The 8,345-nt window shown below is 36.8% G+C and overlaps 1 long non-coding RNA gene across 1 annotated transcript in view; it reads right to left on the bottom strand.

Moving 5' to 3' along the window:
* Nucleotides 1-1,954: 1,954 nt before the first annotated feature.
* LOC128087736 (uncharacterized) overlaps nucleotides 1,955-8,345 on the bottom strand; it is a 170,066-nt gene continuing 163,675 nt past the window's right edge. Inside the window, exon 5 of the long non-coding RNA XR_008209969.1 lies at nucleotides 1,955-2,072. This is a non-coding gene — a long non-coding RNA (uncharacterized LOC128087736). The remainder of the gene's footprint in view (nucleotides 2,073-8,345) is intronic.

Genomic DNA, 8,345 nt, shown 5'->3' with positions numbered 1-8,345 from the left:
ATCTCTACCTTTTATTCTTTACCATCAGATCACTGTTCAGCAGTAAGGAAAACAAGTAAGCAAGCGAGATACAAGGACACTCCAGTGAACACTGCTACAAAGAGTTAAGCTGCTATCAAGTTTTACTGTTGGCACAACCCAATAATGAGAAGCTACAAAAGCTATTCAAAGAAGAGCATACTTTTCATGAACATTGTTCTGGGCAAAAGCCCCAGGCAGAATCTTTTTAGGTAAAACATCCCTTTAAAGAATTCATCAAGAGGCATGTATCCAACCTGAAAAATTGTAGTCCAAATGGCTTAAACTCAGTGAAGATAACAACATAAAAATATCTTATACTAGAAAGTGTCAAGCAACATTAACTGTAGGCATTACTACCTGTATTGCTTATAATAAAAACAGTATAACATAGCATGTAATGCACTCCCCAAAGACAATCTGAGATCAGCACAGGCATGCATAAACACTGCACAGCATAAAGATTTTCATAAAGTAAATAGGGGATGATTCTGCTGCTTACAAATCGCATGGTTATGATTAGTTACACAGGTCATCCCTTGGGAGTGTAGGAGATACCATCTTTATATGTGACATCACAGTGTTATATGCTTTCGATGTAATACATACCCCAGGGAAGAAGCATATTTTTGAAAATGTGAAAAAACAGTACTGCAATTGTTGTTTATACCATTTGTACCTATAAAGGCCGCTTTAACTAACCTGAGTGAGCTAGTTCAAAGTTCACACGAGACAGAGGCTTAAGAGTAATACCTGTAAAAAAACTCAGAACTACCAAGCATTATTTTGTATATGGATTTTCTACAACTACAAAGGCTGGAACACTGCCAGTTCCCAAGGGAAAAGAGATCTTATTAACAGCTTTGCAGAATTGCAAGGAAAAAGACTTGTCAACCATCAAAAATATACCACAGAAAGTATCACAAGTCCGCTGTATCTCTGTTGAAAGTTTATAAGTCCAGGCTGGAGAACAGTGACTGTTCATCTTCCAGTCTGTATGCAGAGAATTTGTCATGTGGAACACATCAAGAAAACTGGAGATGGTGTCACAGAATAAATTTTCCTGCTTCTGCATGAAACAGGAGAACCTGAGGGCCCAGGGTCTACTCCAAATCCTATTTACTTGTTAGTTCTTGAGTATACTTGGAATGTACTGAAGGAAATTGTTGGTAAGTTTCATGTACTATGAGGAAACAGATTTATTTTTTTACATTTTATATTCCATAAGTCAGGTGACAAAAATCTCATTGACTTCAAAGGATCAAAGTTTTATATAGAAGCTTCTAAATGTCAGCAAATATAATTTTACTACTTTACTCTTGGACAAAGAATGTACTGTATTGAAGAGGAAATAAACTCGAAAGGGTTTTATTTAAGTTTTTTTGCAGAGTGTAAGTTTCAGAGCAGACAGTGGAATCACCATTATCTTTTACCAGATTCCTGACATTTTGTTTTCAGTGTTACAAGACTGACATCACCTCTGGCTCTTGACTTGTCTGATTGTAGGCTTGTGTTTGTGTGCAATCTTGCTCTTCTTTTATTTTTTGTTAGGAGGCAAGTGTTATCATGTATGTACTAATGCCTATCATCCTGTAGATCTGACTGTTTCAGGCACCTGTTTTTCTTTTAATATTGATGAGCAGCTCCCATAAAAGAAGGAATGTTTATTTAGTGGTGGAAATAAAGCATGAGAAAAAAAGGGGATTTTAGGAACACCGAAGAGCTTAAGCGCATATTTTGTTTAGTTTTGGTTAAGGTCCAGATGGAATCAATCCAATACATAGGGATAGACAGGAATAACATAGTGATGTTGATAGTCACCAAATGGCTTCTTACAACTCTCCACCACCCCAGACAGGCAACCTCTAATAACTGACACAATCAACAAGATACAAGAGTACAATACAAAACAACAAAAAGAGTACAATACAAGAGTATTTCAAGTCAAATAACCCGACTTACATGGTGAGTTTAAATGGGGATATCAATTAAAGTTAAGGGAATCCTCATCCACAGAAGGTCAACTTGGGTGTTCAGATGTATGCTTCTGTTACCTAGCAGAAATGGAAAGTGAAGATGTACTTCACAACCCGAAGGTCAATTATGTTCAGTACCTTTCATACAGTTCAGATATATTATATTAAGGACAGATCCAAATACAGATTGAAAAAATATTCAAAGGCACACCCACATTTGTTACAGCCACATTCCTATTACATTATGTAAGAAGAAAACAATATCTGGCAAAAATAAAATAAACAGAGGCACATGAATGAAACAGAATTTGCTACAATAATTTCATATTTATCTGACATTCTAAGGTCTGTTAAAATATGTGCTTGGTGTTATCATGAAGATGTGACATCAGGAAATATAATACTAGCTTACTTACAGAAAGCTGAAGAGGAGAACAGCTGTAAATATGTCCTCAGCAGAGATGAAATAATGCAATAGTTAGTGAAGATAAACATAAATTTTTTTCAAAGTTCTCTTTCCACCTTATTATTTATTCTGTTCCAGAGAAGTCTTTGCTAGCTTTCATTGTGGTTCTTTTTTCAGTAACATAAAAGACAATTACATGCTTTATGATGAAAATGTAGCAGTCAATAAGGCACATCAGTGTTAAGTAGGTTTATTTTCTGTGCAACTAGTAAGGAGAATTTTCAAACATGTCAGCTGATTTGGAATCTCAGGGGATGAAGGAAATTTATGAAGGTGAAGATTAATATCCATTCTCTACGCTATTCCTGATACAAAGAAAAATATTCAAGAGTGTTTGCATTTAGATGAGTGTTAGGATCCTTGGGTTTTGAAGAGCTGCCTAATGTAAGAATTTTGTTTGACATTTTAGTATTTTAGAGAAAATATTTTTTCTTTTCAGTGGAACATAAACTTTAAAGCAAGACATCTATGCACATGTGCAGATTTTCCCCTCCACTATAAATAGTTTCAACATGTAAACTAATGCTCTGCTGATTCAGGCTTCCTGAAGAAATCCAATTTCTATTTAAGTCTTGTTAGACAATTATAAATGCTTTTGGGAAATGAAAACAAAAATTAAAGAGTCTCCACGTGTATATTATTTCAGAAAAATAAACCCCATTCCTGAAGAAGAAGATAACAATCCTGATAATCGATGGAATTTCTAGTTCTCATTGTTAAGTGTCCAGCAAGGGAAATGTTGGTAGGAGATTAAAATACTTGGCTTATTGTTAATGGTAATCAAGTGATTCATGCAAAATCTGACAGGTCAGTCAGTCAGCTTCATGATAATTCCTGTTATTTCTTGGGGTGCTCATTTAAAATTTTCCTTCTGATTGTGTCTTCCTTGGTTCTAGCTCTGAGACCCTGCCATTTGTGAAACAAATCCTGTAATCTAGATTCAGAGTTTGTTTGCTGTTATCTCTTTTCTCCTGCATGCTATAGGATCAAACAAATGGATCCTTACAGTTTTTTGGGTATTGCTTCTTTGTCTGTTGACAGTAGTAGTCACAGATTTTAAAAAGACTTAAAATTGGTCAGCTTTGACTTCCATTTCAACTAACAGTCCCAGTCAAATCTCACTGTGAATAGAATTTTCCTAAATTTTGAGGGCCTTACATGTTCCTTAAGGAGCTATTTCTTGTTTCCTGGCTTTTGCTGCTGGCTGTTATTCTTACTTAAATGGCATGAAATTCACTTAATCTTTTCACTTGTAAGTGAAATTCCAATTTTTGGATTCTACACTGAACAAAACTTATTTTTTTTCCTGCCCAGATACTTTCTTTTCACTTTACTTTCTGTTCACTTTAGACTGCAGCATCTTAAACAGGAAGTGACTATTGGTTTGATCTAAGGAGTAAAGCCTATAAAATCCCACAGACACTGTTACTCTTTAAGGTTCACTAACAATGCCATGTAAACCCATTCTACCACTACAGTAGATGTTTTCACTCAGAAAGCATGTCTTAATTTAGTTTCCTAAGTTCAAGTAGTTTAGAGGAGAAATCTACTACTCTTTTCACAAACCTAGCTGAAGAATTCAATGTTGAAAAATCCCTTTCAAGTCCATTTTGGTATAGATAATTTGTAGCTAAGACTCCTCTCACCTGTCTTTTTTATACTCTTGCTATGGGGTTCTATCATTCACACTACCAAGGTACTAAACATATATATTCCAAAGAGCCTTGGTATTTTTTGTTTCTCAGAGTGTGAATAATGTCAAATTTGCTCTTTGGCGATATACTGTTGATCTTTCCTTTCTCTTTAGACATATTTTACAAGCGCAGGTGTGCACAACATGTTTGGTGACACAGTCAAACTATTTCACAAGATAATGCCTTCACAGAAAATAATGACACTTGGCAAAAATGTCTGTTCATTTTTTCTGATATTTTCCCTGGAGACTCTGCTAACCCATTCAGTGAAGCAGCAATGCCCACAGAATGTACTCCTAGATTGGAACTCAACCTTTCAAATGTGTCAAAGTAAATTTTTTTTTCTTCTAATTAAGTGGAATCCCACACTCTTGGAGCAACCAGTACTGAAAGAACCAATCTTCTAAAATTAAATGACATTCACAGATAGTTCCACTATATTTTCAGTGGGCCTCAAGTAAGGCTGACATTCTGTGCACACTGCTGTCAAGTACTTGCATCCAGAGAAGGCCATAAAGATGATCAGGACCACTTATCCTCTGAAGAAAAGCTGAGGGAGCTGGTCCTGTTTAGACTGGAGAAGACAAAGGTCTGAGAAGACCTCATTGCAGCCTTCCAGTACTTAAAAAGAACTTACAAACAACAGACGATAGACTTTTTGCATGATCTGTTAGTGACAGGACAAAAGGAAATGGTTCTAAACTGAAAATGGGAGATTTAGGTTAGGCATTAGGATAAAAATTCTTACTCAGAGTGTGGTGAGACACTGGAACAGACTGCTGAGAGAAGTGGATGACCCATTTGTGAGGGTTCAAGGATAGGCTGGATGCGATCTTGGGCAGTCTGATCTGGTGAGTGGAAACCCTGCCCACAACAAGGGGTTGGAACTGGACTGTCTTTAAATCCCTTTCAACCCAAGCCATTCTATGTATGTGCAATTCTATGACTCTCCTCCTTATCCACAGTAAGTCTGACTCTGGCTAAAGCACTTCACAACTTCCACAAAATTGATTTGACTGCTTTTGTTGTAGGATTCTGTAATAACAATTTAGAGGATGTTCTTTCAAGCAATACACATTCAGTTTCAGTGATCCTCTGTCACAAAATAAACATATGAAGCTAATATCATAAATTACATAGGCCATATTGACTATATAAACATATATATTCACATATTGTATTGGTTTCAAAACCACAACAAAATGAGAATCTTCCTCAATTAGCACACCAGCACAATGCTCTCATGGAAAGAGATGCTAAGTGATAATCTAACTCGAAAGGTGACTCTTCTGCTGGAAGCCAGTGCTAGCAACAAAGTTTGAATCAACCTCATCATTCTATGTCAAGAATGAAATGTCACCAAGATCTAGAATCTCCTACCTACATTTCATCTAGTTGATTTTTGGCTCTGAAAACTGAAACTAAACCATAGCTATCCATAACAATGATTTCTTACAATCTGCAAAATTCTTTGAGGATATGAACACAGCAAAGTGGAAAAAATAAACTATACAAACAGCTCACAATCATCCCATCATACTGTTGCAGGTTCAAACTGGAATCCTCCTACTGATCAGTCTGCATGGCTTTGGTGATATCAAGGGTAGCAAATATGTTGGAACCATCTTATTTGTGCTGCTAGCTGGTCCAGTCTTCTGACATGAGGCAGGCTGAGTTACCATCACCTATCAAGCCTCTTTGAGAAACTGGATCTTTTCTATCAATGCTACCAATGTGATAATTCTCAGGTCAATTCTATAAATGTAGCTTCAGTCAAATTAATTAGACGCATATACAAAATCTTCAAGTAGATGGCCTGTACAAATGAAGTGTTTCTTCCCTGAGTTTGCTTAATTTGTTTTTAATTACCAAACCAAAGTCCACTTCCTACAAAAATAGAGTTATTATTATTATTATTATTATTGCAATTCTTTGGCATTTTCTTTTGTCAACTATTAAAAAAATACATTAACATTTATACAACTCAAACAAATTCTAAGCACAGCTTCTTGAACTCCATACATGGAATTTCAGGTAAAAAATATATATTTTAAATAAGTTGATTAGTACTGACTTTTCCCTTTTGCCTTCTAAGTGGTGGAAAAAAAAAAGAAGTACTGTGGCATTATTAGTAATGTATGGAGACATGATAATTAATGCAATACAATGAGTTCTTTTAGCTTTGCAGGTGCCAAAAAGCAACCTGGAGAGATTATTCAAGAATACTTGCTGTGTTCAGTTTTATTGCAGTAAAACTGTATGATGTAACTGCCTTTCATTTTACTGTATTTCAGAAATTGTACTTTTACTTGTCCTCTTTCTCTCTTCTGAGATTCTTGACTCTACCTAAACTGATACTCAAAATACCACATGTATTACTACACATGTATAGAGGATATTTTAAAAAATTGTGAAATTTTCCAAAGTCAGGAACTCTATGTTGCCTTAATTGGACACTTTTATGGGCATTATGATACTGACTTCAGTCATCGAATAACATATTTTTGGTTGGTTTTGCTTTTCTTCTTTTTTCTAAAAGGCAACTTTAGTAGTAACTTCCCTTCATCTCAGAATTCTTGTTTAATACAGATCTTTTCATTTGCAGTTTTCTAGAGAAATAAACAAGCAAACAAAAGTCCAAGACATGTAGCATCATTTGGATTGCACTACTATCAGTCATTAGCAGAGATGTATTTTTTAGAGAAAGGAGATTGCTGACACTGAGTAGCAGTTAGTAGTAGTAAGATATCCACCTCCATATGGCTGACAAGCAGAGAGTAAAGAGGGCATAAATTCAGGATTGGTGTAAGCAGATCTAACACCATACAGTCAAAAAAAATTTGGGACCACTGGCATTCCCTGCATTCCCATCTGTCTCTGCTGCAACTTGCACCCTTTTAACTTTCCTTGGCATGTAACCATGTAGCAACACCATACTTCAGACCAGCTTGCTCATCTTACTGAAAACTGCTTCTTGCATACTTGGATCTATGGCCAGCATCACCTCTTCCTGTGGGTCCATAATCCTCAGTGCTGAAGCAAGCAAAGGACATCCAGAGGCAGGAGGGAATACCTTCATCCTTTGCAGGGGCAGTGTGCTCTTAAAGTCCACTTAAGCCAAATATAAAAGCACATCTTTAGATGTCTGCCCACTACTGGTTTTCACAAGTACTTGCTGACAGCAGAAGAATGTTAACAGTCAAGAAATTTGGGTTCAGGTCCAATCACTATCAGAGTGTGTTCTGAGTTAGAGAATTTTCCTCTGTTCACCACAACTGGATCCCCATCCCCTCAAATTTGTCTTGCCAGTCTTTTTTCTTTTTAGTCCTAAGATAGTCTCTCTGTCATTAACTTCTTGCAAATTAATATATGTCTTCAGTTTCAAGATTCTTCTCACAGTTCCAGCCTCCCCACTCCTCCGCTCCTGTTATAATCAGTTTTTAGCAGTGGCTCACAACCCTGGTGAGTATGCTTTGCCATTCCGTGGCTGCCCTTGTTCCCTGCTCCCTGTTCTGTTTAATTCTCTTCAAAGACAAGCATAATTAATCTCTTCTCCCAGTCCCACTATCAATTGCCATCAGCTGTTTGTCTGTTTCCTTGCCATCTCCCAGTTTTTCATGCTCCAAACCAGAACTCTTGTCTCAGTTTTTTCATGTAGTTCATCTCAGGGTCTCCTTCAACTTTCTGTTTCAGATTTCCCATTCCCTATCTATCTTAGCCCCAAATCTTCCTTTCCTGAAGCTGATTTCTTTTTCTAAGTTTGCCAGTAACAGGTTTCCCAGTTTCCAAGATCTACCTAAATTCCCCAAGTCCAAGCTTTTGATAACAGTTTGCATTTCAGATATTTTCCTCTTCTTTCTACATTTCGTACAGATTATTTCCCCAGTACTGACGTGGCAATAGAAGAACACTGAGACCATGAAGAAGGGTCTTCCTGTGTTCAACTCCAGTGCCTGCTCCTACAGCAATCTGGAGTGGCAGCAGCAAGTCCAGCTCAACATCTTGGTGAGGAAAGACTCTAAAGAGATCACAGGTGCCAAACTGTGACCAGGCATTTCTGAACATGTGCGAAGAATTGGTTTCACTTATCATGCTGGTAGTTCATCAGGGAGATTACAAAAGGCTCGTCCTTGACAGAGAGCCTATTCTGCTGCCAAATTTTAAGTCTTTCATCCACATCATTAAATACAC

Source organism: Tympanuchus pallidicinctus, unplaced genomic scaffold (genome assembly GCF_026119805.1).
Source record: "Tympanuchus pallidicinctus isolate F22 unplaced genomic scaffold, pur_lepc_1.0 scaffold31, whole genome shotgun sequence".
Taxonomy (NCBI): Eukaryota; Metazoa; Chordata; class Aves; order Galliformes; family Phasianidae; genus Tympanuchus; species Tympanuchus pallidicinctus.
This window is presented reverse-complemented; position numbering and strand designations above follow the sequence as displayed.